This window comes from Lepidochelys olivacea (genome assembly GCF_965140295.1).
Source record: "Lepidochelys olivacea isolate rLepOli2 genome assembly, chromosome: 10".
Lineage (NCBI taxonomy): Eukaryota > Metazoa > Chordata > Testudines > Cheloniidae > Lepidochelys > Lepidochelys olivacea.
This window is the reverse complement of record NC_140420.1, coordinates 79,740,641-79,754,006: the sequence shown is the minus strand read 5'-3', so window position 1 is coordinate 79,754,006 and position 13,366 is coordinate 79,740,641. Positions and strand designations below refer to the sequence as shown.

Genomic DNA, 13,366 nt, shown 5'->3' with positions numbered 1-13,366 from the left:
TGTCTCCTACGTGCTGCTGGGCTGCCAAGTGTCCCTTTACAGTTAGGGAGCTTGCATCCTCACGCAGACACATCTTCAAGGAGTTTGGGTCTAGTCTTATGCTCGGTGTGGGGGGCAGGCTTGAACCTCTATGCTTTGATGCCATGCGTGGAATTTTCATATGAAAGAAAAATTACCCAATGCAATGCAACCCCCCCCCCATGCCAAACCAACCCCCGGACACGCCCCCCACCCCGCCCACCAGGGACCTGGAAAGTTTCTCCGCTTTGGCGACGTCTGCAAATGCACAAATCCAAGGAGCCGAGCCCCAGCCCCGCGCGTCTGCAGCAGCCGCGCCTGCCTTTGCGCACCCGGCCTGCGGTGGGGTTCGTTGCATCCCGGAGCGACGGCCCAGAGACGTGGCTGTGACTGGAGCTGCGCCGCGGACTGAAGGGCTCCAAGTCCGTCCCCGTCGTCCCCCCCACCTCCCCGCACCCCGGGTGCTGCCGGGAGGCGGGTTGAAGGGGCGTCGCGTGGCCGCTGCAACTTTCCCAACAGAGGCAAAGAAGCGCCCGGAGCCCCCAGGAGCACCCGCGGGAGCGGCTCCGAGCGAGCGGCTCCGGCTCCCCCCACTGCAGCCCGGGCTGCTGCTCCGTGTCTATTGCACCGAGCCCCGCTGCTGCTCCGAGCCCTGCCGCCGCGGCTGGGGGGGGAAGGCTCCGAGGTAGGTGTGAGCGTGGAGAGGGGGACGCCCGGCTGTGCATCCCCCCCCCCTGCCCCAGCCCGGGGCGCGTCCGGGCAGGGGGCTCCCCTCGCACCGCTGCGCCGGCCTGGCTGGGGGCTCTCCGCTGGATTGGGCAGGGGGGTCCCCCCTTCTCCGCCTCCCGCTCCCGGGCGCTGTCCAGGGACCTGGGGTCACCCTAGCCGCTGTGCGCGCTGGGTGCTGCAGGGGGGATGCCGCGGGGAGAGAGCCCGGCTGGGGGGGGGGCTCGCCCCGCAGTCGCCGCGCTGCCCCCCCGCCCCGCGCTTTAACGGGGGTGTTGCTTCGGGACTAACTTTCTTCCCGCTGCAGGAGGCAGGTCCGGCTGCCACCCCGGCGCTGCCCTGCGCGGCTTGTGGCCCCGCAGCGCATCGGTGTAACCAGGCGCTGGGTGGATGGGGGGACGGGGACCCCGGGGGGCGCCAGAGAGGACTTGCAGCGCGCGCTGGGCGGGGGACCCCTCTGCCGGCCCGGCGATGATGCGGGGGAAGGATTCGCCGGATCGCAGCCGCTCAGCGCGGCCAAACGCGCCCTGCCTCCGGCTGGAGACCCTTCCAGGCTGCTGCCGGGTCAGATGGCTCCCAGCCGGCGGGGAGGAATCTGGGGAGTGTCGGAGCACCGGCAGCCTGGATGCCCAGGGCAAGGAAATCCGAGATGCTCAAAGTTCTGTGTCATTAGCGTGCCGCTGCAGGCATTGGGCACCTCGAAGTACCGCATTGTATTTAAACAAATCCAGTGACCATGAAATAACATTAAGGGTCTGATTTAAACCTACGCTAGTCGGGCGAAGCTCAGAGTTAATTGGAGGGGGGGGGGCTTAAATTCACATCTTAATCCCATCCTGCTGGTTATTACATAGAATATGGCAACCCATCAAGGTTCCAAATTCAGTGAGCCTGGGGAGACCCCCGTAATACTCAGCCCTGTGTATTAGTGGTATAAACCCCAATCTTAAATTTCTTATCTCCTAGTTAGTCTTAGATCTTTTGATGTCACTTTAACAGAGCCAAATACAGTCTATGGCTTTTGCTTTTGATAGTGTTAGATAAAAATGAAATGAACCAACTGTACCAATCTCAGTGGAAGTGTGTTGGAGACCCCATTGTGGGATATTAGCGTGTGTGGTCATTTACAATCTAAGGCTCTGCTCCTGAATATTCTTATGCACATAAATAACTATGCATGGGACCCTATCCCACTGAAGTCGGTGGGAGTGACTTCTTCAATGGGATTTTTATCAGGCAAGTGAGTGTTTCTATACCCAGGTGCATAAAGTTATTCACATATTTGCGGGATCCCTCTTGGTGGAAGTACATGAGTTTCTGCTTGTCAACAACCAAATTACAGGGAATCCTTGAATATCAAATGTTTGTTGAACTTGGTTTTCTGCAAAGGCAGCTGTGAAGCATTTCAGTAAGTCTGCTTATTAAAGATTCATAGGGATATTTTGTTGGAAACGTTTTTGGCCATGTAAAGATTAGTCATTTTTCAAAACAAAAATTTGTGCCCCCTCTTCTCACCGTGCCAAAAAGAAATCACTGCTTTATAAACTTCCATAATTTCGGTTTACAAGTGGGTGGCTGAAGCAGTTTGTTGTACTATAGTGAGGTATTTTGTGTCTTGGCTATGGTTTTAATTAAAACACTCAGCAATTTGAATGGGTGCTTATCATTATAATTAAAAGTAAATCAATGAAGTTTGTGTTTTTAGTCACAGCTATAAAACTGAAGGCACGATCTTTTTCCCCTTTGTGCATGTAGGTGGGGTAATTTTTTTCACATAAAAATGGCCAAATTAACAGTTCAGACTTTGCTTGAACAATCCATCATGCTTTAGACGTTAAATACCAGATTTTATATTAAAGCAAATATACACAGTAAAATTATAAATCCCCCCAAATAGGGGATTATAATGGAAATGTGAATGCACTTTTAAATGCAATTTGTACAAACTACCTCTTTACTAAGATCACAGTTCTTTCAAGCCTTTTATCTATGTCTGTAAAATGATTTCTAATTCCATGCTACTACAAAGCATGTGCCTGGTTATTGTTTTCAAAATCATGTGGTATGAGCTACTATTTAAATATAATATTTATGATGCTGCTTCAGTTTAGAAAGAGGAATGCTGCATACTATTGCATACTAAATGCTCCTATATAATTACTGTTGTTTGCAGAACCATTGCAAAGTCCCTGGGGCAGGAATGTAAATGGAGTGTTTATATAGTTCACAGTTACTTTATATAAAAGCGAAAAGCTCTTATCTACTGAGCGTACCAGAACTGCAGAAGTTGGGGAGCCCAGCAGAAAGCCTGTAGGTGGAGCACATTCACATGTAGTATTACCATTCACACTTTTCTTTAAGGGTCGGGTCATGTACTCCCAACTGCTGTTGGCCTCTAAGGGCTGTCAGGTGCACAGTAAAGGTGTGGTGGCCTCTCCCCAAACTGCCCCGTCAAACCCTTCAGGTGTAGTGTATCTCTGGATGTACCTCTCCACCTTGTTTTCAGGTTGTACAAGCACCCTCATTCTTGCTGTCTCCTGCACAGGTGTTCTAGTGAGCACACACGTGCCATGACAGTCAGAGTCTAGCTGTGATCCAAAGCACCCTGAAGTCCCTGGGAGTCTTTCCACTTACCTCAGTGGGCTTTAGATCAGACCCTATGTGAGTATCTCTGTTGCCTATGTCTCAGGTGCATATACGTATTGTCTGTATCTCGGGTGTAACTAAGAAATGATTTGGACCAAGTAGTAGGAAAAGCCTGAGACAACTGAAATAGTTATAAGTGTCATCATGAATAAATGAGTTACCATGAAGGGCTGTCGGGTATTAATGAAAAGGATGAAAAAAACTCAGCATGGTTGCTGAGGCTGACAGTACTGATGTCAGAGTTGGCTCTGCTCTTTACAGTGGAATTTGAAAACTGACATGTGGTAAACTCACTCAGCAGGTTTTATAAGCTAAGAGGAGGGGGATGAAAAAGTTTGTAGAAGAGTTAAGGGACTACTTGCAAAGTAGACAAAACCCAAACAGAACCTGCTGTAAAAATTGCAGGCCAGATCTTGCCCTGTGGTGCTCCCCTGTGACTCCCGGTGGCTGCAGTGTGAGTTGTGCACTTGTTCCAACTGTTTTAAAAAATGTGATACTGACCTTGGAAATTAGAGAGTACGGCCAGGTCTCTGGAGCATCACAGATTTACACCAGCTGAGGATCTGGCCCAGTATTTCCAAAGTGATCGCTGCAGCATAAAGAGAATCCCAGTTTCTCAGCCAAAGTGACCAAAACCAAATCCAGAGTGCTGTGGGATTTGTATGATTAAAAATAAGTGTTTGTAAATGATAGAATCATGTAATCCAGGCAGTTACTGTTCTCTGGCTACCTGGTCTGTACCTGCTAGGTCAGGGGTTCTCATACTTCATTGCACCACGACCCCCTTCTGACAACAAAAATTACTATACAACCCTGGGAGGGGAGACCGAAACCTGAACCCACCCAAGCCCCACTGCCCTGGGACAAGGGGGCCAAAGCCCGAGCCCGACCGGGCCAGGGAGGGGCAAAGCCTAAGCTCCATCGCCCCGGGCAGTGGGGCTTGGGCATGGGCTTTGGCCCTGGGTGGTGGAGCTTAGGCTTCAGCCCACTGGCCCCAGCAAGTCTAACACCAGCCCTGGCAACCCTGGTAAAATAGGGTCCCGACCCACAGTTTGAGAACCGCTGTGCTAGGGAGAGTATTGAAATGTACATGAATCCTTCTCTCTGTAAGAGAGAAATCCGTGAGAAATGTCAACACTCTGCCTGCTTACAGCAATTCAGCGGGCAGAGATGAGAGCCTGTGGTACCTGCACACGATTGCAAACAAGCTCAAAGCTGGTAGGTCTAATAATCTTTAAATTATTTGCCATCAGAACTGGTACTGAGTTTTGTCCTTTGCAACAGCCTCAGCAGAGAGGCTAGCAACTTGAATGGGCACACAGGCTAAACTACATTCATTACTAGACACATCCTCCTTCCAGAACAGTTTTTGAAGCACAGAAGAAAGAACCCAGCTTCTATTATTTTTAAAGCCTCATGATTTTTAAGCTAAACTTAGGATTTTTGGGGGGCCTGGGTTTTCATGCCTTGGGTTGGTGATATTGGGATCTGAGCAGCACCATAGGGTATGTCTACGCTTAGAGCCGGAGATGTAAATTCCAGCTTGAGGAGACATACCCGCGCTAGCTGTCATGGTGGGCTAGCACAAGTAGGCACAGGCCCTGGAATGATGATGCTGGCATGAGCTGTTAGAATAATAAAAGATTGGGAGCACCCATTTGAGCGAACCTCTTTCTGAATAGTAGAGGTGAGAGCCTTTGGTACAGATTCTCCCTTTTCCTCAGCGTAAATTAGGGTTGCCAGGTGTCCTGTTTTTGGCTGTTGAAAGTCCAGTTGGTGGTGCAGCGGAGCTAAGGCAGGCTCCTTGCCTACCGTGTCTCTGTGTGGCTCCTAGAAGTGGCTGGCATGTCCCTGCGGCTCCTAGGTGCAGGGGCGGCCAGGGAGGCTCCATGCGCTGTCCCCGCCCCGAGTGCTGGCTCCGCAGCTCTCATTGGCTCAGGGAAGGGGCAGGGCAAGAGTGTTCGGTTTTCTGCAAACAGAAAGTTGTCAACCCTAGCATAAATCAGGAGCATGTGGAATTGCTTATCTTGGTTTTACATCAGTGTGAGCGGAGAATCAGACTCTATATTTTGTTTTTAAAATCTACCAAGCTAGGGCAGCATAGTTTGTAAGCAGTTAACTGGCATATGGTACCTTTATTATACCACTATGTTCATATCGCCATCTGGATTGATGTACAATCTTTCAAAAAGGAGTTTGAGTAGAAAAAGAGAAAATACAGTGAAGTCGCTTAGTAGCTCGCAAGCATTTGGGTCAGGAGACTGGACTGGTCAAGAGATAGGAACTGCACTGCTCATTCCAACCAAGTCAGATGTCCCGCTCCCTAACAGACAGCTGCCCATACCATAGAAACCAGTTAGTACCTGGGTTATGGTCTGGCAGTACTTACTCAGGGCAAAATATTGCATTGATTTGCACATGAGTGAAGTCATGGGATTGCATGGGATGTAGAATTTGGCCCTCAGCAAGGAGACTGGGATCCTGCCTTTCGTTAGCAGTCTCAGCGGAGAGGCTGAGGATTGTGTGGGATTAGAGACGGAATTGAGCTCTATTTCTGCAGAGGGAACCTTCACGTTCAGGTTGAGGCCGTGAGCAGGGCAGTGTCGGGGAGCTTGTACTGCCACTCCCGACCAATGGATGACTATTACCGCAGGCTGCAGTTTAGACTCCTCTGATCAGGCCTCAAATTCACGTTAAGAAAAGGAAAAACAAAAAATTAAACACCAGCCATTTTGGTTGAGTCTGCCTTCAGGGCACATGTGTAGAGCCCTGTGTTTTTCACAAATATGAAATAAAATGAAAAACAAGGTATAAAACAAAAACTTCACCACATAGCGGTGGCTGTCCCATGGACTGGGCCTTGCTCCCTGCTCCAGGCCTGGTGCACTGGGTCACATAGCTGCTTACTCAGATTTGGCCTGGCTGTCCCTCTCTCATCCTGGAGGAGGGGAGGCTGGCCAAACCTGAATGGGGCTGTGACCCGGAGCAGGGAACCAGGCCCAAACCTGTGGGACAGGAGTTGTAGCTGTGGGGTGGGAGTGACGTTGCACTCCATATGTTCTATGGAAATATGCTTATGAATGTAAATATGATGTAACTGGAATATGCTTTATGCAAAAGGTCTCTTGTAAGGTATCACTGAAGTGAGCTGTAGCTCACGAAAGCTTATGCTCTAATAAATTTGTTAGTCTCTAAGGTGCCACAAGTCCTCCTTTTCTTATTACAAAGGTTATAGCCTACTGAATATATTCATTCTATTTGTATGAATGTATCATTCTTGTATCTGGAACTAGGAATATGAAGTATAACTCTGAGGTCCTATTGTAATTATGCAAAGTGTGGGCCATTAATGGTGGTTTAGATTCTTGATGGCTCCCATTGACTTGGACAATTGGTTGTAAATGGTTTATTTATCTGCAAGCCTTCCTGTGTTCTGTGGGCCAGCCCCTGGGTAATGAAGAATGAGGTCTTACAGTGACATGTGACCATGTCACATGATACTGGAATCCATCTTAAATCTGGTACTTTTCCATTTTGAAGGGGGGAGTGGGGACCCAGAGAGACAAAAGATTCCTGCCTTGTGCCAAAGCTATAAAAGGGGGCAGAGCAGGACAAAGTGGAGGCAGTCATGAGAATACACCGGCTTACCACCTAAGATGTCTGCTGGAACTAACAAGGACTGTACCAGGGGAAAGGATTGGGCCCAGACTAGGAAGGAGTCTAGTCTGTGAAAGATTATTGGAACATTTCTGAGGGTGAGCTATTACCTGTAATCAGTTTCTTAATTTATTAGGGTTAGACTTGCGTGTTTTTGCTTTGTTTTGCTTGGTGATGTACTTTGTTCTGTCTGTTATTACTTGAAACCACTTAAATCCTACTTTTTATATGTAATAAAATCACTTCTGTTTATTATTAAACCCAGAGTAAGTGATTAATACCTGGGGGAGCAAACAGCTGTGCATATCTCTCTATCAGTGTTATAGAGGGCGGACAATTTATGAATTTACCCTGTATAAGCTTTATACAGAGTAAAACAGATTTATTTGGGGTTTGGATCCCATTGGGGGCTGGGTGTCTGGGTGCTGGAGAAGGTAACCTGCTGAGCTGTTTTCACTTAAAGCCTGCAGCTTTGGGGGCGTGGTGTAGACCCTGGGTCTGTGTTGCAGCAGGCTAGCGTGTCTGGCTCAACAAGGCAGGATTCTGGAGTCCCAAGCTGGCAGGGAAAACGGGCTCAGAGGTAATTTCAGCACATCAGGTGACAGTTCCAAAGGGGTCTCTGTGACCGAACGCGTCACAGTGCTGTGACCTGGAGTGGGGAACCAGGCCCAGGCCCATGGGACAGGAGCTGTAGCTATGGGATGGGCTTGCTTGGCAACCCATACCCCCATACCCGGGGTCAGGAGTCGGCCCTCCAGAAGCCTCCCATATCTCCGAAGTGCAGATCCAACATTTCCTCCAGCGATCACTAGGACCACTCGCCCCACCCCATGTAGATAAAATGGATAAAACTAAACATCAGTTTCCTCTCCAAAAAATGAAAAATTATAAATAATGATTTCATGAGGCTTTCATATGATCTATCCACCTGTATGATGAGGAAAACACTCCTTGACATGCAGTGTCATTTATAGTTCCCAAGTAAAGTGAAATGATAAATGCTTTTAAAAGCGGAAGAGCTGTCAAAACAGAATTTGGCAATGTTTCAGTCTTTAAAGGGTTTAATTCACTTGCCACAGCTATCTTAATTTCTAATAAAGAATTAAAACAATGGTACTATATGTGGCATTATTATAGCATAAATTACTTTTGTTTGTCTTCATTTAAATGTAAAAGCTGTAAATCTCTCTTTAAAGAAGCCCTATCAATTAATTTGAAACCAAATTTAACTTCTGCTTGTAGAAACAGGTACAGCAAATCAAAACCATTAAAGGTACAATGCTTACCATTTTTCAAACTCAGTAAAAATGTTTAACGTACTGTTTTTCCTCTCATGCCCCCTTTAATTCCCCTTTTCTGCATATTTCAGATAGACATTTTATCAAGTAAACAGGGCCAATTAGTCATTCTATAGATATCTCAAAATTTACCTCTTACAGATTTTGTTATGCATTGCTTCCTGTAGAGCACCATGTGAACAGTCATCCATTGCAACTCTGGAGAACAAAGTGTTTTAAGCCAACTTTTCCTTAAAAAAGGGATTTGTAGAGGTGGGGTTTTTTTTTGTTAGATGTTTTGGAATAATTTATGTAGGATGCACATACCATATGTGATGGGGTGTACAAAACCCACACTGAACAACAAGGGGTTAAGGGATCATTTTGGGCTCAGCTGGTCCCATAGGATTGCCAACGTTCTAATCGCACACAACTGAACACACTAGCTCTGCTCCTTCCCTAAGGCCACGCCTCCTGCCCCACCCCTTCCCAAGGCCCTGCCCCCCGCTCACTACATTCCCCCTCCCTCAGTGGTTTGCTCTCTCTCACTTTCACCGGGGTGGGGCAGAGGTTTGAGGTATGGGAGGGGGTGAGGGCTTCATCTTGGGGTGTGGGCTCTGGGGTGGGGTTGGGGATGAGGGGTTTGGGGTACAGGAGGAGGCTCCAGGCAGGGGGGTGGGACAGAGGGGTTCAAGGTATGGGAGGGGGCTCTGGGCTAGGGCAGGGGGTTGGGGTGCATGGGGGGGTGAGGGCTCTGTCTGGGGGTGCAGGCTCTGGGGTGGGAATGAAGGGTTTGGGGTGCAGGAGGGGGCTTCAGGTTGGGAGGGGGCCTCGGGGTTGGGGCACGGGCTTACCTCCAGCGGCTCCTGGTCAGCAGCACAGCAGAGGCTAAGGCAGGCTTCCTGCCTGTCCTGACTCTGCGCTGTGCTCTGGAAGCAGCCAGCAGGTCCGGCTCCTGAATCCTAGCCGGAGGTGTGGCAAGCCGCTCCTTGCGCTGCTCTCACTCACAGGCACCACCCCCACAGCTCCCATTGGCTGCGGTTCCCAGCCAATGGGGGGTGCAGAGCCAGTGCTCGGGGTGGGGGCAGTGTGCGGAGCCCTGTGCCGCCCGCCTAGGAGCTGGGCCTGCTGGCTGCTTCCGGGGCGTAGAGCAGAGCCAGGACAGGTAGGGACTTAACTCCACAGCATCACCGACGGGACTTTTAATGGCCCAGTCGGCGGTGCTGACCAGGGTCCCTTTTCGACCAGATGTTCTGGTCAAAAACTGGACACCTGGTCACCTTACAGCCCCGCCCTGCCACACCTGTAGCAAAGTCGCTCCTTTGGGTGGCAGAGCTGGAGGCGAGCAGACCTGCAGCCCACAGCATCAGCAGAGGAGAGGGAAGCTGAGGGAAGCCTAAAACCTCTGACTCTGCTGTCCAAAGGGAGCCCTCCTTGAGGGAAGGGAGGACCCACCCCAGAGACCGTCAGAGAGGGAAGTGTCCTGTGACCTTGGACATCGGTAACTCCCTCTTACTTCTTTTGGTTCGGATTTCCCCACTTGGCGAAGGCCTTGGACTGAGCTGACCCCAGTGGAGGAGAGGAGAGGAAGAGGCCCAGGGGTGACAGCCTTGAGCCTTGGTTGCTAGATTACTGGTAGCCCAAAGGGCCCTAGGTTGAAGCCCGGTGGAGTGGGAGGGCCCTGGCTCCCCTCCCCACAACCCCCTTGGCAGTCCAAGGTTGTGGCCGTGACCACTAGGCCACGCTTCCCAACCAGACTCCAAGGGAGGACCATTGCACCATAGTAGTGTCCAACCATGTTGTTTTTGTTTTGCTGTATAGAAGGGTGAGGCATCTAAATTCCCATGTTTTTAAATAAGAGACAAGGTGAGTGAGCGCTGAATGCTAATTGGAGCCTTTCAAGTATAAAAATGGTTTGAGAGATGCATTTTACTATTGTAAAAGCCAAAGAGCAGAATGTATAAAAATCAGTGCAAAGACCAGGTTAATTCACCCAGCTCTTGTTTAAATGTAATGTAATGTGAATTCCTGCTGTACCTCTCCATTTAAAGGGAGATGGCCCTGTACAAACTATTTTTATAGGTGCCTTCTTTTTATTGTGAAAATATGGATCATCACTTAGCAGACTCAGTACATATTGGCTGCATAGATTGATGTTTTTACTCTTTTAAGTAAAGGCGTGTAGTAATGTGAGTTTTCCCTGAGTAAGGATTTCAGGATCCAGCTCAGTATACACGAGGTAATGTTAGGATTGTGAAAATTCTTGATCATTCATAGTTTGTTATGTAAAGTATTGTTTTGAGGCCCAAAGTACAGTATCAGCATTTACTGTCTGGAAATACTATCCATTGCTTTCCCAGGAGATCGCAAAAATCTTGAATGATAAGTACCCCAATAAACCAATTTTCTTTAACTGTGTAAGTATAAATTATAGTGAGAGGTTCTTTTGGTGGAGTCTTCTGTGCCATTAGAACAATCATTAATTATGTATTAAGGGTTTGAAAGGAAAGACATCAGTAGCCTGTAGGATATATTTCCATAGTAATTGAGGATTGATTAGATGCAATATCTGTAGGGAGGACTACTGGGAATAAGTCACAAGTAATTTACAGCCATGGTAAATTACATTTACAAAACATTGCCTGATAGTAAATAAAGACGGTTAGAAATACCAAAAGAATTCTTATATTTTGTAGATGGAATGAGAGTTACAGTAACGGTTGTGTTCTGTTTCTTGGTTACTTACCATTAAATTGTAAACCTTTTGGGGCAGGAATTGTATTTTCTCTACATACAGTGTGGTCTCTGGGTGCTTCTACACTACAAATAATAAAAATGAGTCAGATTCTCAGCTGGAGTAAATGGAGCTATGCCTGTTTACCCCAGCTGAAAATCTAGTCCAGTAACAATAAAATAATAAAGGTGTGAGCAAAACCCCTACTAACAAAAACTGATTGAAAACTCTGGGCAATTCTAACAATGAGCAGGAATTTTTGTCCATTCAGGTCTACAGGAATTTGGCAAAGGCTTTTCTTTCCCATGTATTGTACCAGTTTGGGTAATAAAAATATAACCAAAATGTGCTTCTCAGACTGGTGCACAGGATCATCTGGGAGTTGGAGGCGGTTGATGGCAGTCTAGGAGAGCAGTACTCATTACACATGGGTCTGCAAAACGGAAAAATAAAAGGGAGGTACCGACTAAAGGGAAAAGTGTGTTAAATAGAAGAGGCAGAGGAGAACAGCACGGTGGGCGAGAGCGGCAGAGTGGACAATGACAGGAAAGGTCAAATATATGTGTACAAACCGGCAAGATATAGAACCACAATTAAACAAACCAGAGGAAAGAAGGGGACAAATACGATTTGATGAGAGATAAACGATTCACCAAGGAGTTGCTGAGTTAAATGGGAAGGTAAGAAACTAGTTCTGTGCTGGATTCACAAAACCTCCAGAAGTATTTAATGTGGTGATGCTACACTGATAACCTTCAGCATTGACTTTTAAGGTTTTATATAAAATCTAGGCCTCCTTCTCCTCTTTTCTTGGGTGCTGTGTGATTCTCCCCCTCTTTGCCAGTTAGTTTTTCCTCTCTCATCCTCTCCAGCTTCTAAGGCCTGGTCTATACTTAAAAATTAGGTTGACATAATTCTGATGCTCAGGGGGTTGAAAAATTCATAGCATTGAGTGCCGTAGCTTTGCTAAGCCAACTTCCTGTGTAGCTGCAGCTAGGCTATTGGAAGAAAGCTTCCATTGACCTCGCTATTGTTGCTGGGGGAGGTGGCATTCCTATAGCGATAGAAAATCTCTTCTGTCTGTCGCTCTAGGAAACGTTTACCGTACGATGCTACAGCAGGATACTTACCGTGCTGTAGCTGTGCCGCTATAGTGCCGAAGGGTCGATATGGCCTAAGAGAGAATTTTCAAGTAGAACAGTGGCTTGTCTCCAGACGTCAGTTTTAGGACCTGTGTTCATTTTATATTACATGGGCCTAAGTGTAGTCTACTTTTCCCCTACACGAGAAGGCGTGTTCTGGCTCTTCTTCTGCAACAGGCAACTGTTGTGTTCTCCTCCAGGCTTCCTGAAAACCCATGGAGTTGGCAGGAGTTCTGCAGCCAGAACTGTGCGGGAGATTTCTGCGGGTAGGCCTATGCTCAAGGGAAGGGTGGGGTGTATGTTAATATGTGTGGTGCTGCGTGACCTGCTGCCCTACATCTTCTTCAGGTTATTTCTGACCCTCGCAGAATAATCTGAGGGCCGAGGCCAGAGTGTGGGTTTACAGCTTAGTATAAAGGCCCCCTTTAATAGAGGAAGCCTCTGGTTCATACGCTAGTAAATACAGGAACTTTCCTTTTTGTCACCAGAAAGGGCCAGGCCAGGGGATTAAAAGGTATTTCTTTTTCATGCAGCGGAAGTATCGCTTATTCCAAGGAGTGTTTCTCACTTGGGATGAATTCATTGAAATGGATTTTTACTTTATACGCTTTTTCTTAATTGAATAATTTTAATTCAGAACTCTTCACTGTGGTGGAAACCTCCTGTTCAGTTAATTGAGTTCAAATTCATTAAGAGTGGGATCTGACCCATAGTGATCTTGATAATGGGGTACAGAGCTTTTCAACGTGAGGCCATGGACTAGAGTGTGACTTAAGCTGCTAGGGACCCAAAAGCGTTATCTGACGGCTGTTGGGTGGCCTTTGTGAAATGAGTGAATGGTTTCAATCCACTGTGTAGCTGTCAGGAGTTCATGTTACAAAAGTGTCCATTATGAGTCTTGTTGGCATTATCCTGCAGAGACCAAGCACCAGATCACCCCCCGAGAGAGCTTTTTCAGGTCACGCTGTGGAGGGTAATGTGGGGAAAACGTACATTGCTGTTGCTTGTGTCAGACCTGTTTGATGGAGGGTGGACTTCTGCCAGTGCAGCACCTTTCAGGAACGCTACACTTACTTATAAGCATAATTAAAAATCATTCCTGTCACTGCTGCTGTTTTGCTTGTACTGTTAAGAGGGAGCATTACAGAGCTGTTGATGTTGTGTTC

At 47.7% G+C, this 13,366-nt stretch overlaps 1 protein-coding gene across 1 annotated transcript in view; it reads left to right on the top strand.

Annotated features, from left to right (window-relative positions):
* The first annotated feature begins 301 nt into the window (after window positions 1-301).
* The window catches only part of MEGF11 (multiple EGF like domains 11), a 382,058-nt gene continuing 368,993 nt past the window's right edge, over window positions 302-13,366 (top strand). Inside the window, exon 1 of the mRNA XM_084641366.1 lies at window positions 302-703. The gene's annotated coding sequence lies outside the window, so the exon portion shown is untranslated. The remainder of the gene's footprint in view (window positions 704-13,366) is intronic.